We start from the raw sequence: 19,847 nt of genomic DNA on the forward strand, positions 1-19,847 counted from the left end.
CAAAAAAATATTAAAGAAAAATGGAGGGCGGGTAAAATAACTATTTTAATTAATGTTAAATTATTTTTAATTAATATTTTTTATAAATTTTTAGAAAAAATAAAGTTGCAACAAAAAAGCAATTCGAAAAATTGGTGGAGTTAATGGGGAAGTTTCCAGAAGTAGGAAGAGGAAAGCCACAATTTGGAAACAATAAATTCAAATTAGGTGCAGCGCCTCAAAATTGCTAAATTAAAATCTTCGCAAAGATTTTAATTTTTTTGGTTATTTAAGACACAAAGTAATATTTTTTATTTTATTTTTAATTATTCTGGAATGAAGTGATATTTTATATTTTTGTACCATAGTTTAAGTTTACATTAAAAAATGAAGTGATATTGTTATTTAATGAATTTATTTAAATAAAATTTAAATATATGCCTGAATAAATAGCACATTAGAAATAATAAATGAAATTTAATATTTTAATTATTTAGAGGGAAGTCATAATATTATTGCGAATTATTCGAGCCGTATCCTCTTCTTCTCTTTCTACATATGTCCAAAATATCAGTGGTCATTGTAGTATGTGAAGTAGGTGGTATTTCTTCCGGAGATTCCACTTGAAAGTGTTGGCAAATATTGTGCAATGCGCAACAAGCATTCACAATTTGCGTAGCCTTTTCGGGAGTGTAATGTAAACCTCGTACAGATAAAAGACATCGAAATCTACTCTTGAGTACACCAATTGTCCGCTCTACAATATTGCGGGCCTTTGAGTATACTGTATTGTAGCGTGCTTGGGGTGAAGAAGCTTCCGCCAAGCGATAAGGCGACATTTTATAATCACAAAGCTAAAAATGTTAAGAAATTATACCATTTTGTTTCTAATATAATTCAGATTTTATACATACAATAATCACGTTTAAACTGTAGTAGCCCTTTCTGTTAAGATAAAGATGTTGCACTTCTTTTCTTGGTAAAATTATGCGAACATGAGTCCCGTCGATGCAACCAACTACTCCCAGGAAAGCACTTTTTGAATAAAATGAAACTTTTGAAGCGTTTTGCTCCTCCTCAGTCATTTGAATTTTAATCCATTGGGCACAAATATATTGTTCAATTATATTTCGAACCTCTTTAATTACTAAAGATATCGTAGGTTGCGCCAACCCAATGTTAAAATCATTTCCACTGCATTTTTGATAACCACCGTCAGCAAGGAAACGCAGAGTTGCGCATAATTTTAATATAGGAGGTATGGCCGTTCCTCGCACACGTTTGTGGAAATGTTCCTTCATCTCATTCAGTAAAAAACAAAATGCTTTATGCAACTTTATTGCAACAAACATTATTAAAAAGCAATTCAATTGTGAAAAAACTATGGCTTACTTTGCATTCGGAAGCTTCAATGGATTTGAGTGATCACGAAGGCTTTTTCGTATACGTAGCACATCAATTTTGCCCCCACTATTTTCGTCATTGTAATATAAATCAAAACTTATATCCATTTTTTTTATTGTTTATTATATATGTTTATTCACTTTTTCGCGAGCGACAACTGAATTCAATTGTTTAAATATGTCGTTTACAAAATTTTAGCTGTTTCACTATCTGTCAAATTTCCCTTTCTTAGGTCAGCAACGCCAATCATACTTCGACTGAACTTAGTTGAAGTTCGCAATACCGAAAAAGAGTTTGGTTGATCTGAAGTTGAGTTGCCATAACTTCAATTCGACCAAGTCGGGTTGAAAACCGCAATAGGGGCATTAAAGTCGCGTATTGGACTACTGGGAGATTTTGGAAATATAATTCGCTGGAAATCTTGATCCTCTTTATGTACGGCTTTTTGTCGATACATTTTTTCAACATCCCCATTGAAAACGTATTTGTATATACGCCAGTTTAGTATGAGGAGCATTAAATACGGCTGGAAGGACCATGTTTATTCTATTAGTTTTCCCGGCACTCACCTTGTATTAAAGAAAAAAACTTCGGAACGGAAATCGAAATTAAAAGCTGGAGCACGGAGCACGTCTGCGGTGTGTCGAATCGAAAACCAAAAAGAGACTAGTGCCTTGTCCGTCGGTCCCTTTTGTTTTTTTTTGTGTGGTGTCCTCATGTGTTAAATGCGTGATGTTGGTATTGTGTGCGTGTGATGTGGAATGTGATGATGATGTGGTGTGGAATGAAGATGTGGTGTGGAATGATGATGTGGTGAATGTAATTTGTGTGGTGTGGAAGTGTAATATTGTGAGGGGGGTCTGAGATTCATTTAGACATACAGAAATCATTTGGCCCATTTGAAAATTTCAAATCTATTGCGTATATCAAAGAAATAAGAGAGTAAGTTTTAAATTATTAAAGTTAAATAGTGCATATTTAATTCAAATAGTTGTTATAGATAGTAAATTTTTGCGAAATATGTAATTTGTGCGTTATATCTACACATACATATATGTAAATGTAAAAAATTTAAAATCTAAATTGAAACGAATTGTCCGGTTACAATTATAAATGTGTAGAATTTAGAATGCCCAGGATTTCGGGAATAAAATATGTATGGTCGGATAGAGGAGGTTCTTCAGATCAATAGTGCAATCCTTTAGTTGATGTTAAATAAATATAATTGAACAATAAGTTAATATTAAAAAAAAATTCACACGAATTAGTGAAGTGTTAGTGGACATAAAAATGCGAAATATATGTAAGTGTAAAATTAATTTTAAATCGAAAAATACGTTCTTCGAATACTGGTAATTTTCAGCTTTAAACGCAAATATATCGAATATTCCCGCGAGTATAAGAATATATACTCTTGAACTGAAGAACCTCCTCTATAACTAAAAATGTTCACTTGTTCGTTTAAGATATCTGTTTGTATGCAGAATATCTAAATTTGTTTAAAATAAAAACAACATTAGTGTTTCATAATGAATAAAAGTGAACATAGTTCGAATATACATATACGCATTTCGACACGATTCCGATTACATTGGCGGAGGGGTAAAAAACCCGAATTTCCGTATAAATGGGGTATGTACGGATAGCTTCTCCAGAGGAGGAATATCCAAAAATAATGTAAAAATTACTAATATTTTTTATAATATTCACGATTAAAAGTTCAAAAATTTGCACTAAGAAAACATGTTATTTCTCTATGTTTCACAAAATTTTTTCACATATTTTACTTTGTATATTTAAATACACACTCTAAGCTTTGAAATAAGATTACATTTCACTTTTATTTTGCTATATTTTACATAAATTTATTAATTTAAAAATCACTTAGCACACTCATCGTTGAAAAGGTTAGATTGTTTACAATTATGAAGAAAACGAGCCTTGCCACATCTTAAACAGTAAATATGTACGATTTTTAACAAATTTTTCTTTGTTTGTTTTATCGCGTGATTCTTTTTTCTATATTAACTATAAAAAATACTTTCTACGTATATATATGTGTAATACGTAATTTATGTGACTGAAGTACTTTCGCGAAGTACTCCTTTCTGCGTTGGAGGCCTTCGGCCGCGCTTTAAAAAAATAACACTGGTCGAGCGAATACCCGGGGTGACTGAAGTACTTTCGCGTAGTACTCCTTTCTGCGTTGGCGGTTTTCGGCCGCCCTCTAAAAAAATAACCCTGACCGAGCGAATACCCGGGGTGACTGAAGTACTATCGCGTAGTACTCGTTTCTGCGTTGGCGGCCTTCGGCCATGCTCTAAAAAAATAACTCTGGCCGAGCGAATACCCGGGGTGACTGAAGTACTTTCGCGTAGTACTCCTTTCTGCTTTGGCGGCCTTCGGCCGCGCTCTAAAAAAATAACCCTGGCCGAGCGAATACCCGGGGTGACTGAAGTACTATCGCGTAGTACTCCTTTCTGCGTTAAAAATAAAAAAATATATTGACTTTTGGTTATAAAGTGGTGAAAGATGTTATATTCTTTGGTTATTATGCACTCATATTCAAACAAAATTTAAGTTTTCGTTATAAAATTGATAAATTTAGATTATTATTTCTGTCAGCAATTTCCATTTATATATTATATAAAGTGGTTATATTTTACGGTTATCATGCACTCATATTGAAACAAAATTTGAGCTTTGGATATAAAGTAGTTATATTTTTTGGTTATTATGCACTCAAACTCATATTTTAAATATAATAATATATATATCGTCACCTAAAATACAAACCAATGTATCATAAAAAATAAATGGAAATCGCTGACAGATATAATAACCAAAAAATATAACTACTTTATATCCAAAACTCAAATTTTGTTCAACTTCAAAATTATCTAGAACTTCAAAGTTATGACTGTCAACAGTGACGTGAGAGCCAAGTCGCGAGTGCGACGACTGTTTGTTTGATGACAGGAGATATTTCGTCTTGCCCTCGTTCACTGCCAGACCCATTTTCTGTGCTTCCTTGTCCAGCCTGGAGAAAGCAGAACTAACGGCGCGTGTGTTGAGGCCGATGATATCAATATCGTCGGCATACGCCAGCAGCTGTACACTCTTATAGAAGATGGTACCTTCTCTGTTTAGTTCTACAGCTGGAACTATTTTCTTCAGAAGCAGGTTGAAGAAGTCGCACGATAGGGAGTCGCCTTGTCTGAAACCTCGTTTGGTATCGAACGGCTCGGAGAGGTCCTTCCCGATCCTGACGGAGCTTTTCGTGTTGCTCAACGTCAGTTTACACAGCCGTATTAGTTTTGCGGGTATACCAAATTCAGGCATCGCGGCATAAAGGCAGCTCCTTTTCGTGCTGTCGAAAGCAGCTTTAAAATCGACGAAGAGGTGGTGTGTGTCGATTCTTCTTTCGCGGGTCTTTTCCAAGATTTGGCGCATGGTGAATATCTGGTCGGTTGTTGATTTTCCAGGTCTGAAGCCACACTGATAAGTTCCAATCAGTTTGTTAACGGTGGGCTTTAATCTCTCACACAATACACTCGATAGAACCTTATATGCGATGTTGAGCAGGGTTATCCCACGGTACGTATAGTTGGCGCAGATTGTGGGGTCTCCTTTTTTATGGATTGGGCATAGCACACTTAAATTCCACTCGTTGGGCATGCTTTCGTCCGACCATATTTTACAAAGAAGCTGACGCATGCTCCTTATCAGTTCTTCGCCGCCGTGTTTGAATAGCTCGGCCGACAATCCGTCGGCCCCTGCCGCTTTGTTGTTCTTCGGGCGGGCAATTGCTATTCGAACTTCTTCATGGTCGGGTAATGGAACGTCTGCTCCATCGACATCGATTGGGGAATCGGGTTCTCCTTCTCCTGGTGTTGTGCGTTCACTGCCATTCAGCAGGCTGGAGAAGTGTTCCCTCCATAATTTAAGTATGCTCTAGGCATCAGTGACTAGATCACCTTTGGGGGTTCTACAAGAGTATGCTCCGGTCTTGAAACCTTCTGTAAGCCGCCGCATTTTTTCGTAGAATTTTCGAGCATTACCCCTGTCGGCCAGCTCATCAAGCTCTTCGTACTCACGCATTTCAGCCCCTTTCTTCTTCTGTCTGCAAATGCGTCTCGCTTCCCTCTTCAACTCTCGGTATCTATCCCATCCCGCACGTGTAGTGGTCGATCGTAACGTTGCGAGGTAGGCAGCCTGTTTTCTCTCCGCTGCGACACGGCACTCCTCGTCGTACCAGCTATTCTTTTGCACTTTCCGAAAACCAATGGTTTCGGTTGCAGCTGTACGTAAGGAATTTGAAATGCCGTCCCACAGTTCCCTTATACCGAGTTGTTGACGAGTGCTCTCAGAGAGCAGGAGTGCAAGCCGAGTAGAAAATCGTTCGGCTGTCTGTTGTGATTGCAGCTTCTCGACGTCGAACCTTCCTTGTGTTCACAGACACAGGAGACGTGTCTTCCGTCTATCACAACATGATAGATCTGGTTGGTAGTTTTTCGATCCGGAGACAGCCAGGTAGCTTGATGAATCTTCTTATGCTGGAATCTAGTACTACAGATAACCATATTTCGGGCCCCGGCGAAGTCAATCAGCCTCAACCCATTTGGGGATGTTTCGTCGTGGAGGCTGAATTTACCGACCGTAGTGCCAAATATACCTTCTTTGCCCACCCTGGCGTTAAAGTCGCCAAGCACGATTTTGACATCGTGGCGGGGGCAGCTCTCATAAGCGCGCTCCAAGCGCTCATAGAAGGCATCTTTGGTCACATCGTCCTTCTCTTCCGTCGGGGCGTGGGCGCAAATCAGCGATATGTTGAAGAACCTCGCTTTGATGCGGATTGTGGCTAGACGTTCATTCACCGGAGTGAATGATAGTACTCGGCGACGGAGTCTCTCTCCCACCACGAATCCTACACCAAACTTGCGCTCCTTTATATGGCCACTGTAGTAAATGTCACAAGGACCTACTCGTCTCTGTCCTTGTCCCGTCCATCACATTTCTTGGATGGCGGTGATGTCAGCCTATATTTTTGCGAGGACATCAACGAGCTGGGCAGCGGCACCTTCCCAATTAAGGGTCCGGGTTTCTCATCCGAGGCTATGTTTTCTTTTTCATTGGAGGTGTTTTTTACGTGGCGGGTCCCAAAACCAGCGCACAACCCTATGCAGGGGATGTTTCGCCTTCTCACATTAGCTCGCCTTCGAACGGATGTTCTTAGGCTACCCAGAGGATACTTGGTCGAAGACCGGAAGTAGTGAGCTGCTTGAGCCATGTGTAAAAGAATCGTTTCTGGCCACTCCCAAGTGAATGGCGATCAGTGAACTTTCCTCACTTGCGTGAACTTCTACACATGACTCCATCCTCCTTTGATATTCTGCCTTTGGGAAACAATTGCCCGATGCATCTCACATGTGCAGTTTTCGGACGGCGGGCAGGATGCAGGCCGCACCTTTTATCGAAAAAAAAAAGATTCATATTTTTTAATAATTTATCTTCTAGTAAGGGGGGTATTCTACTCAAGAATTTTGAAAAATTCGATTTTTTTTCATACATTTAAAGTTTAGACTCTTGAGAACATAGCCTCCAAAGGATTTTGAAAAATTAAAATTATTTTAAGAGCTACAGTTACTTTAGTGACGCAGTGCCTAGCCCGTTTCGGCCGTATCGAATTTTTTAAACGCGTTTTTCTCGAAACCACACGGTACCGGCATTATCTCAAGTTCTATACAACCGATTTACTTGAAATTTTGTGTGAACCTTCTTTATTCCTTTATCGTTCCTACCAGCATAGTGTCAAAATTTTTGTTTTTAATATTTTAAAAAAATTCAGGAATTTCAAAGAAAAAGCGTAAAAATGATTTTTATTTTCAGGCAGTCGCCATTTTTCAAAAAAAAAAATTTTCGTGTTCCCTGAAATAGGGACTATAACAGCATCCTTACTGATTAAAAATTTTTGATTTTTTTTTTTCAGACCACCAGGAGAGTCAAGATCAATGTCACCAGGATGCGCCATATTTTTTTTACACCTGTCTCCCCCCCCCTCTAATTATTTTAATTTCTAATATTTTTTTGTAAAATTTTTTTTCTGTATTCTTAAGATATCAATAAAAACACCATAAAAAATGGAAAGTAAAAATATTAATTGCCTTCTTTTTACGGCACTTTAAAAATTACCTGAAATTCATGCTTCTAGAGTAGAATACCCCCTTAACATTCTTCTAGTTCCGGATGTATGGGATTCGTGATGTAAAAAGGTTTAAATCAATTGGGTTTTGTTGTTCTTTTATATTGAATATCAGATTCTCTTTTTTTTGTGTTTAGTGTTCCCGAAGTGCTATTAGTAAATAGAAAAATTATCGAACGGCTTGGAGAGGTCCTTCCCAATCCTGACGGAGCTTTTGGTATTGCTCAACATCAGTTTATACAGCCGTATTAGTTTTGCGGGGATACCGAATTCAGACATCGCGGCATAAAGGCTGCTCCTTTTCGTGCTGTCACAGCAGCATGGAAATCGATTCTCTTTTCACGGGTCTTTTACAGGAATATCTGTTCAGTTGTTGATTTTCCAAGTCAAAAGCCACACTGATAAGTTCCAATCAGTTTGTTAACGGTGGGCTTTAATCTCTCACACAATACACTCGATAGAACCTTATATGCGATGTTGAGCAGGGTTATCCCACGGTACGTATAGTTGGCGCAGATTGTGGGGTCAGTCGTTGGGCATGCTTTCGTCCGACCATATTTTACAAAGAAGCTGTTGCATGCTCCTTATCAGTTCTTCGCCGCCGTGTTTGAATAGCGAGTGCTCTCATTTGTATCAATTCTTGTTTAGTCTCGAATATCGAGAGTATCGATATTTCGAAACCGTACGCTGCCCAGCGACGGGTAGCTATTAGCAAACGTGTAAGCGACTTGTTATTGTTCACTTTTGCATTCGTTAAAATATTTGTTACTTTTGTTCAGAGAGTAGGAAAGAAATAACACATATCTATTTGATGTTCAATGGTTATCTCGCTCTAACCAATGGCAAATATCGCATGCTGCCTTGTTCTAACAGAATACATGCATTTGTTAGCAAATCTCTTCACAGTATGTTACGGGTAACAAATTCTTATGTTAGCGCATAGCTTACCTATGTGTTATGGATAACAAAAAGTATTTGTTACCCGAATATCTGTTAGTGTTATTATTTTCGTTATCAGTTTGTTACCTATAACATATAAACATGTTATCAAGAACAAACAGTAGCAAGCATATCTGTTACCCATTTGTTACTTCTAGCAAATTCAATCCATTTTTAACCCCGCATTTTAACAGACTAAAGGTCTAACTATAATATGCATACGCTGCCGTATGTTACTGTCAAAAAACTAACGAAAAGGCTTTCAAAAGCAAAAGGAATGAAGTGTAGACTTTTGAATGACTATAATGAATGAGAAGTGTTAATAAACAAATTAGGGGTATTCGCTAGCTCTTGCAAGATTGCAGATTGCAAAAATACTACACCGAAATACACAAGGGCACGAGAGCACCCATTGCAGAATCTAGTGATATATGAGTGGCTAATTTGGTCAATTTCGTGTGAATGACTATTAAGCATAGCTATTGTGAATTGGCGCACCTTCTGCATACATTTTTAACAAAAAAAAAACTGTAACAAATCTTTATATTTTAAATAGAAATATTAAAATATATTTAAAATTTACCTGCCTCAACAATTTAACGACATAATATGTCTTTATGTAAAATAACAGCTAAAACAGGGTTGCAATTATATATTTACGTGACATGCCATGCAAATATACATAGGTTTTGGTCTGACCTATTTTACAGCCATTGCAAATAATTTTCTGCGTGTATTTGTTGTTGTGCCGGTGCACCAAGAGGAAATATATGCAATTCTTGCACCGTGCAAGGGTTTTGCAAAAGCAAGAGAATACCCCTATTATGTTTTGATTTTATATTTTGTTTGGGTTTTGCAATACAGAAATTAATAGAAAATTAAAATATTTAAAAATAATTAAAATGCTTAGTTCTGTTTTAGACGGAATATGCATATTAAGAAAAATTAGTGAAATTAAAAACAAACGAGTTCGGTCATGTTCAGTGAGAGAAATAAACAGAAAGAGGAAGAAGGATGGCTTTTTTTTTACGATTCCAAGAAATGAAGAGGATTGACCACACTCATTTTTTTATATACGCGCGAATGACGCCACAGTATATGGACTTTAGCTTCCTTTTGTTGAGCTCTTTTTAAAAAAGAATTCGTTGAGGAAGCCTGTGCTTTCGGAATGTCGATTAGATTTGACATTGCAGTAAGTTTGTTCATTCTAATATATTTTTATTATGTCTTATTCTTTTTTCTCTTTCTTAAAGATATTTATCACAAGGAACTTCGTTTCTATCGTTGGCATGGTTATTTCAATTGGGGAAGGAAGCGGTTATGCACATTATTTTGGAGACAGCTGAAGTCCTTTGGACCAAGTTAGGCGCTGTTTATGTATCTGGGCCTAATGAAGAAGATTTCAAGCAAATTTCTCAAGATTACTGGGAGCTGTGAAACATGCCCAACTGTGTTGGATCTATTGATTGTGTGCATATCTCTATTCGATGCCCACCTAAAAGCGGTAGTCAATTTTTCTACGACAATTTTTTTTTCTATTGTGTGCACTATGTGATGCACGATATCGGTTTATCTACATAGATATTGGTGACAATGGAAGTCGGAGTAATGGTGGTGAGGACTTTTATATTTGTGCATTTGTTGTGTAATTAATGTTATTGTTTCTCTTTGCATGTATATATATACAAATAAATCTCATTTCTCTCGTGGCGCCGAATAGGAAAGATCGCAGACGAACAATTTTCCGCTTGTTTGTCGCACATATTCACTGTTTGAAGAACGAACGGAAAATGTATTTGTATGTCATGTATGGCGAAACGATTTCATACAGATCGAAGGCACATGTGTGTTGTGTATGGCCCCTTTAATATGGATAAGATGATACGAAACTCTTTGATTCGAGAGAGAGCTGTCAAAATTCACATTTTTTATAACATTTGCCAATGAAGCCACTGCTGAAAAATATTAGATTGGGTATTTTGCAATTTTCACACTACTATATTAATAAGCAATAAATTTTTTTTAATTAATGTAACAATTTAAAATAATAAATAAACAGGAAAACAAAACAATTCATAAAAAACATCACATATTCAAGAGAAATGTATTCAATACATACATATATATATAATTATATCCTATAACATAAAGTAGTATTTACATATATATTAGATATATATTTCGACTTTGATTTTGGCATTTTCGATAAATTATACGAAACACTAAATTAAACACTTTGAAAATGCATATATAAATGTTAAAATGCAAAATCATTAATTGATTTACATAAACATTTATTTTATCAAAATATGTTCGCACAGTTCATTGAAATTTCATTTCACACTGATTTTGTGAATTAATTATACCGGTTTATTTAGGGCATCCTGCCTTTTCTTATATCAGCTGTTCGAAATTCCCTGATCTACATCTCTGTCAAATAATCAGGGAACGCGTTTGAGAGAAAAATGAGAGCCAATGCGAGAGTTTCGTATCATTATCCATGCCTTTAACTTGAAAATATTCTTATATTTGCCGACGACAGTAGAGAGAGCAGTAGAGTTGACAGTAGAGAGGAATAATGCCACTAATTTGTAAAATGTAAAATTTTCGAATTCTAACACACCTGACGTTTTTAACAAATAAAAGCATAAAATAGCTCTGTTATATCATTTGTAATAATAAGTGATAATTTAAAATAATAATATTTACATGTTTACTTATTTTTGAACAAATTATTAAAATTACATTGAAGTGAAAGCTATTAGTAATACTATGTTCGGACCGACAACGGAAACATGTTTTCGTGGGAAAAACTTGTGTTTTCGTCCATGTAAAATATGTCAAACGGAAACACAGTTTTCGTTGAAAACTACTTAAAAACTTACATTCCACTCATTATAATCGATGCCTGCTCTAGTTTAATCGATGTTTTTGGAAGACATACTTTGCCGGCCCTAAATTGTCACTTGATATTTGTTTGCATTCCATATACAAATCATATTAAGGGATTCTCTTGCTTTTGCAAAACCTTGCACGGTGCAGAAATTGCAGAATTTTCCTCTTGGTGCAACGGCACAACAACAAACACATGCAGAAAATTATTTGCAATGGCTGTAAAATATGTCAGACCAAAACCCATGTTTTTTTCGTGCCGTCATATATCACTAGATTCTGCAATGGTTGCTCTCTTGGCCTTGTATATTTCGGTATAGGATTTTTGTATTTTGTGTCATCGTGCAATCTTGAAAGAGCAAGAGAATGCGGCTATTGATAGTTGTCAGTAAAAATTCATCGAAAACACACAATGTCGGTCCGAACGACTTAGATTCCACAACATACAATTGTCTTTTCAAAATGTTTTCAATGTCGGTCCGAACATAGTTTAAGGCAACAGCGAAATTGTGCTCATACAAAATGGACAGCTGTCTTGATTTGTTTACATGCCGGCCATTGTTATGTCGCTGCCTTCCTACAAATGTTCATATAGATAGAAGGATTCACGACGCCATTTACAGTTCACTGTCGTGCTGCCATGTCATGTCGCCCTCTATGTGTTCGGAGCGTGAGTCGATTTTGAAAGAGGTTGCTAAATCACAAACCAGGGATAATGGGATGCCCAACTTATTCCAGTGTGAGAGCGTCTCAAAATTAGTGTTTTTTATAACATTTTCCATTGTGGCCAGACCGAACAAAATAAGAATTTTTGGGCATTTAAATTAAAATGCCCAATTGCACTTTCCACACCACCCTCCTTTCTGTACCTGCCGTCAGACCCCTACCTGTTTGCGCGGCCTTATCAAAATTAAAATAAACATCCTCCTCAAAAAATGGAAGAGGCTCTAAAATTCCACCTTCAATCTCATTTTCAATACTTGGAAAAAGCTGCCTCGATGCATTTTGTGCATTTGAGACAGCTTCTTCAACTTGGGGAGCAAAATCTTCTTGACCCAATAAAATTGTATTTTTTAATTCGCAATTTGGGACGTCAAATGTAGGCTCAACTTTTAAATTTATATCGGGAACGGCCCCCGAACGCAATCGCTTTTCAAGGTGCATTTTTTCCCAAAAATGCCGTTCACACGGTTGAGCCAACATTTACGCCTATTAAAAGAAGCAAAATAAAATACAAAAAGGCAAACATTTAATTATAAAACATGTATAATAATAAAAATAATAATAGTGCAAAAAATGTATATTTAATGAATATTTAAAGTACGACTTTTTTATAACTATCATAAATATTCAATTATAAATCGTTACTTTAAAATAATTTATTTAGTTAATTAACGGCAATGGCAATAAATTGCCAGTTACGCTCTGAACAAGTAGAGCGCGACAGACTGCAAGCGAAATTTGTCAAATATTAAAATACACATGTTCTTAAGGACACAGTTATAGAGGCAGCTGCACGACTACAATTCCTCAACAAAGTGCAAAGTCAAAAATTGTCAGTCAGTTAATTGAAAATTATGTGGAGCAGATCAAATTTATTACTGGTAAGTACTTTAAATTGATGTACAGAGGAGCAAGGAACTAACTTTCAAATTATTTCAAGACATATTCAGTGAAGATGAAGATTTGGTAGAGAATACCATTGACGAGGTGTATGATGATTTGCTCATTACACTAAACTGTCGTAGAGGTGTAGAAAATATTATTCCAAAGTCAATTCATTGGTACGATGATATTTTAACCACAATGGATGACAATCGGTTCCGTCAAATGCTGCGTGTAGACCGAACTCAATTTACTCACTTATTGACCCTCATCCCTGCAAGACGGAGGTAACAGATTGCACAAACACATTGAAACATTTTCAGCTGTTCACTAACACTGTTACATTTTCTGGAATTTTCAATTGAATGGGAGAATACGTAAGCAAGATAGCGAAAAATTATCGACATTCTAAACATATTGTATTATTAACTTGCTAGAATAGGAGAAACGAATGCCAAATTTTTGAAGAAGAAGAAAACGAAAAGCACAGTTTATTTTAGATTTTAAAGAGGTAAGTTCGTTATTTCATATTTTGATATTTTATAATTAATTTCTTATACATATATATGTATATGTTAATAATTTCTTTTATATAGAGTAATCGAAAAAGCTTAACAAGGAGAAAAAGGTAAGCATTGTGAATTGAATGTCGTGTGTGTAATTAAAATTTTTAATATTACAGAAATCATTTGGAGCATTTGGATGCGTATAACAAATACGCACCATTCAATTAGCCGCATCACCGGTGACTTGGAGAACGAGCATTACGTGGAGCTCGCTATTAGTTTAAGTAAATATTTGATTATTTTGATTTTATTATTAAATAAAGCGAAATAATAAAAAAACTGAATTTTATTTAAAAGAATTGAATTTGCTAGAAGTAACAAATGGGTAACAAATAATCTTGATACTGTTTGTTATACGTTATAGGTAACAAACTGATAGCCCAAATAATAACACTAACAGATATTCGGGTAACAAATGCTTTTGTTATCCATAACGCATAGGTAATTTATGCGCTAACAAAAGAATTTGTTACCCGTAACATACTGTGAAGAGATTTGCTAACAAATGTATGTGTGTAAGGCAGCATGCGATATTTGCCATTGGTTAGAGCGAGATAACCATTGAACATCAAATAGCTATGTGTTACTTTTTTCCCACTCTCTGAACAAAAGTAACAAATATTTTAACGAATGCAAAAGTGAACAGTAACAAGTCGCTTACACGTTTGCTAACAGCTACCCGTCTTGCAGGGATATCAAGTGACGAAGTTTTTAAAAAATGTAGTGGCAAGCAATTCCCGATTGATATACAGCTAGCTGTCGTTCTATACAGCAGGAATAAAGGGTTGTTAAACTTATTCCAGTGTGAGAGCGCTTCAAAATTAGCGTTTTTTATGACATTTTCCATTATGGCCAGATTGAACAAAATTACAATTTTTGGGCATTTAAATTAAAACACCCAACATTTAGTATGAATAAAAATTACTATATAGCGGTTATTTATTATATGGAGAAACTATTTAAATCTTTTTAAAGAATATTATAACAACTGACTTTTGTCCTTTCAATGCCCAATAATTGGATTTAAGCTTGTTAGCTCTCAATCATTAAACGTTTTTAATCATTTTCCATTGAAAATAAAACTATGATGCTAAAATTACAAAACGTTTCATCAAATATTTTTAAATTTTACAAAATTATTTAATTTTCATTTTTATAAGTGGTCTTGAACGATGCAACTAATCCCTCCGTTTACATATTTTTTTGGTAAGATTTCAATCTGGCCATCGCTCGTTTCCAATTGCTAAACGTCAAAAACTCCTGAACTCGATCAACTGTCAAAGTTTAGGTGGTTTTGACGTTTAGCAATTGCTCTCTCACTTCCAGTGAGAGAGGAGTTAAACATCTCTTTATCTCTGCTATACAGAATGGATACTAGTATGCTGCATTCCTTACAATAAACTATTTGACAATAGTGAAAATAAGAATTTCAACGAGAGTACAGATGAAGACATTTATGAATTAAAAAGACAATCGTTATATCATCTTATGTTTCCAAATACTGTTTAATTAAATTAAAAATTACAATTAAATCAAAAATTCATTTTTCATTTTTATATATGTGTGGAAATATTAAGACACCACATTTAATATAAAAACATTTATTGATTGAAGAGATCTTAAAACACTTGTATTTCTGATGACGTCTGTACAAAAAGTGACGCTTCTTAAAACTGTAAACTAAGAATAGGAATTCAGTTGGAAACTGTAAATTTCCAAGAATATACAGAGAATGAAGTAATAGAAAAATAATAGAATAACTGACAAACAGTGCTGCCAGATGTGATGCATCTTGTTAGTGTGCCTACAGTACTCCCCCTCAAATAAAGTCCCGCTGGACTTTTTAAGGTGTTGGTAGTGAGTTGTCTGTTAACTCAATGTATGCTGGCTTCAGCATGTCGATTGAGACTGTTTTGTCTGCCCCACTGATCCTGATGATGTAGGTTTTGTCGTCTACACGCTGGATGACTTCATGGGGGCCAGTGTATGGTTGTTGCAGAGGCTTCTTGATGGAGTCTACTCTCTTGAAGACGTGGGTGCACGGGTCAAGGTTTTTGAGTAGGAACAGCTTGTGTTTGATGTGATGAGCTGTTGGTGTTGGCCTGATTGCTTGGATGATTTGACTGTATTTCCTCACGAATGTCTGTGGATCACCTGGTGTGCTTGCTGTATCAAAGAAATCACCGGGTATACGCAGTGTAGTCCCGAAAAGCATTTCAGCAGGAGATGCTTTCAGATCTGGTTTTTATACGGTTCGGAGTCCTAGTAGAACTGACGGTAGCATGTCCGGCCAAGGTGTCTCATTGTTGCACATGAGAGCCGCCTTGAGTGTGCGGTGCCACCGTTCCACCAGACCATTCGATTGAGGATGATACGGCGTCGTTCTGATACGATGAATGCCCAGCAGTGAGAGTGAGGTGAACAGTGCTGATTCGAACTGCAGACCTTAATAAGTGGTGATTGTCAATGGTGTACCGAATTGACAAATCCACTGAGTGTAAAAGGCGTGTGCAACTGTCTCAGCTGTCATGTTGTTGAGTGGTATGGCGTGTGGCCATCTGCTGAAGCGGTCAATGATCGTCGGACAGTAGCGAAGGTCCTTGACTCTGGGCAGCTCTATGAGATCCAGGTGGACGTGCTCGAAGCGATTGTCTGGTACGTCAATGTGGTTTGGTGTGGTGCGATTGTGACGATGGACCTAGGAACGTTGACATGGTATGCAGTGTCTGGACCAGAGGAGTGCGTCTTTTCTAATACCTGGCCAGACGAATCTTCCGGTGAGTTCCTTGTCTGTGGTCCTGCCACTAGGATGAGAAAGACCATGGATGATGTCAAAGGCCTGGCGTCTGATTAGCAGCAGGTGCAGCTTGAGAGATGTGCTGGATTGGAGATCATTAAGCTGGTCATCTTGGAGTTGTGCCAGCGCAATAGTCTCAGCATCAAGTTTGGTTGGCATGGTTATGGCATTAATTCTCGAAAGCGCATCAGCTACGACGTTTTCTATGCCCTTGGTATGAAAAATCTGAGTTAAGAACTGTGCGATGTAGTCCAATTGACGTAGTTGGCGAGGTGATGCCTTGTCAGCACGTTGAGAAAATGCGTAGATGATTGGCTTGTGGTCGGTGAAGATGCTAAAGTTTCTTCCCTCGAGAATGTGCTTGAAAAACTTGATGGCGGCAAAGATGGCTAGAAGTTCACGATCGTACGAGGAGTATCTGGTCTCTGCTGGACTGAGCTTGCAGGAGAAAAAGGCCAGTGGTTGCAATGAGTCTTTGTGTCGCTGTTCAAGAACGCCCCCAATGGCTGTATCCGAGTCGTCGGATCTCAATGAGAGGATGGCGTTTGGTGCGAGGAAAGCCAGGCGCGTGGCTGGGATGACACTTTTCTTGCAGTCTTGCCAGGCTTGATCTGCAGAAGGTGTCCACTGGATTTTAGTGTTGTCCTTCTTCTTGGCATGTTTGAGAAAGTTCGTCAGTGGTGATTGTATCTGAGCCGCTTGAGCCGCTTGAGGGATCGCTCGCCGGTAGTAGTTGACGATCCCCAGGAAACGACGTAGATCGCTGACGGTTTCTGGCTTTGTGTAATCGGCGATTGCTTGCGTGCGTTCGGTGGGTGGAGTGTAGCCGTCTTTGTTGATAGTGTACCCCAGGTAGATGACTTCAGACTTGCCAAACTGGCACTTCTTTGGATAGGGTGAGATGATGTGCACTCAGGACTTCAAAGATGGTGGTGAGATGTCGTAGGTGCTGTTCGTGGGACTGAGAATAGACAATCAGATCGTCTGTGAAGCAGCCCACGAAGTCTAAATCTCTGAGGATGTTGTCCATATGTCTTTGAAAAGTCTGCGTGGCATTGCGTAGTCCGGGTGGCATACCCAGAAATTCGAAAAGTCCAACTAAGACTATTCGATGGTGGATCCATGGAGACGCTGGAGAATGTCATCCCATGAGGGACTGCATATAGATCTGGAACTGTAATTGCTTTTAGTTTTCGATAGTCACCTGTGGTGCGCCATCCACCTGTTTTCTTTGGCACCGTATGGATAGGGCTGGCCCATGGGCTGCTCGATGAACGGATCACGCCATGATGTAGCAGGAGGTCAAAGTCATCTTTAGCTATTTGTAGTTTCTCGCCGGTGAGTTGTCGTGGGCGCTCAAATACTGGTGGCCCAGTTGTCTCAATGTGATGAGCGACTTGACTGTCAGTGGCTGTGACAGGATTGGTGCTGGGATGAGTTATGTCGATGAATTGGTTGAGTAATTGCAGGTATTTGGCGTCATGTGCACCAGGACAGATTGAGCGATCGATTTTTAAAATTCTGTGTACCGTGGCCTCAAATAGTGTGCCCTGAGTTGTGCATGACGAGGTTGTATCGATGAGACATCGTCCTTTGAGATCTAGAAGCAATGCAAAGTGGACCAGGAAGTCTGCACCGAGAATGGCTGACTTGACATCTGCGATTATAAAAGACCAATTAAATGTACGGCGAAGATTGAAATCAAGGGTGATGATTTTTCGACCGTATGTTCGGATAACGGCCCCGTTGGCTGCGAAGAGAGTCAGATCATCTTCTGTGAGCGTGTGAGTGATGGCGGACTTGGGCATGAGAGAGATCACTGATCCAGAATCGACAAGAAATCTCATGTTTGTTGTGCGACCATGAATGTGAAGGCGATGCTCTCTGGTTGGTGGTGTGTTAGCCTCTATGCTGTCGCCGGCCGCCTGGATGGTCGACAGCGAAGTTAGTTTTCCGCCGATGAGTCGAAGGTGCAAGGACGCTCTGGACCCATAGAGACGGTGATAATAGCAGAACTTCTTATTGTTTGAGGCTGGCTCTTCCTTCGATGATAACTGCGTGGAAACTGCCAGATGCAGATTGGGGTCGGTCTCGAGAAATTCCCTGGTCCTTGATCCAGGTCATCAGGTCGGCTATGGCAAGTTTAAGGCCTGACAAGTCCTTTGCCATGCTGGTGAGCAGAGTATTTTCAAATTTATCGCCCCTGTGTGCTGTCTGGGCAGGCTGGAGATGTGTAGCCGTAGCTCGTTTGCAACTTCAGCAAGCTCATCTGGAGGGCATCTCTGAGTAGTAAGTCCTCTGAGGCCCTGTCGCCCATGAGAATTCTGAGCTAGCGCAGGAGCTGGCTAAGTTTTTTATCATCGAGTTGAACCTGCGTAAGCGCTCGGTGAAGCTGGCGGTCGCTGGATTCGGAAAACCGCTTCAATATCTCGTCCTTCAGCTTCGCGTACTTGTCGGTCTCTGTGTCCAAGGCTTTTTTGGTTTGCACAAATTTTTAGACACTGATGAGTGAAAAATTACAACGAGCGTGGATTTTTAATTAATATTAACGTTTGCACTCATTTGTACTTTAACGCGTGGAGAGACAAAGTTTGATTCAATTTAATCACGTCGGGGTCACCATAATGTGGAAATATTAAGACACCACATTTAATATAAAAACATTTATTGATTGAAGAGATCTTAAAACACTTGTATTTCTGATGGCGTCTGTATAAAAAGTGACGCTTCTTAAAACTGTAAACTAAGAATAGGAATTCAGTTGGAAACTGTAAATTTCCAAGAATATACAGAGAATGAAGTAATAGAAAAATAATAGAATAACTGACAAACAGTGCTGCCAGATGTGATGCATATAAAAAGTTGTATCACTTCAAGATATCACATTGAGATACATTTGTACATTCTTAAAAATTATTAAACATAACAATAGCATATAAAATTCATTCTTGTTACATAAACATTCTTAAAAATTGTTATACAAAATATATAAAATTGTTATATATTTGTACTTTAGTTCAATCATTGCCAGTCTTTCTTTTTGCTCTAACTCCAATTTTTTTTATTTCAAAATTTTTATTTAGCTTTTATTTTTCAATTTCGTTGTTCAAAAAAACTGTTATCTTTTTTTTTGTATATCCTTAAGTTCACTAAGAATATTCTTTGGAGCACGTTTTTTCACTTTTTCGAGGAACGACGGAGTGGTAGGAGGAACTGTTGCTACCTCTGCTCCTACTGTTGTCTGTTCTGCTTTGTCGTTAAGTGAACCCGATGGTTCCGCAGATGATTGTGATAATTCGGCTAGATTTTCCACTACCTCTACAAGGTCTACCAAATCGCTGTAGTATTGTGACACTTCAGAGTTGCACGTCTCTACAACACAATTGGCTTCGGATTTACTCCCAAATGGAATCGAAAACCGTGCATAATTCGGACACATTACACTGAAAGAAAGGAGAATTAT

General features: G+C 37.8%; 2 long non-coding RNA genes across 2 annotated transcripts; both read left to right on the forward strand.

The window, feature by feature from the left end:
* Positions 1 to 10,019: 10,019 nt before the first annotated feature.
* LOC126764282 (uncharacterized) lies at positions 10,020 to 10,596 on the forward strand. The gene is made up of 2 exons (XR_007667884.1): positions 10,020 to 10,138; positions 10,245 to 10,596. It is a non-coding gene; the product is annotated as an uncharacterized LOC126764282 (long non-coding RNA).
* Positions 10,597 to 12,895: 2,299 nt separating this feature from the next.
* Positions 12,896 to 13,530, forward strand: LOC126764365 (uncharacterized). The gene is made up of 3 exons (XR_007667977.1): positions 12,896 to 13,020; positions 13,080 to 13,398; positions 13,464 to 13,530. It is a non-coding gene; the product is annotated as an uncharacterized LOC126764365 (long non-coding RNA).
* Positions 13,531 to 19,847: the final 6,317 nt, after the last annotated feature.

Source organism: Bactrocera neohumeralis, unplaced genomic scaffold (assembly GCF_024586455.1).
Source record: "Bactrocera neohumeralis isolate Rockhampton unplaced genomic scaffold, APGP_CSIRO_Bneo_wtdbg2-racon-allhic-juicebox.fasta_v2 cluster09, whole genome shotgun sequence".
Taxonomy (NCBI): Eukaryota; Metazoa; Arthropoda; class Insecta; order Diptera; family Tephritidae; genus Bactrocera; species Bactrocera neohumeralis.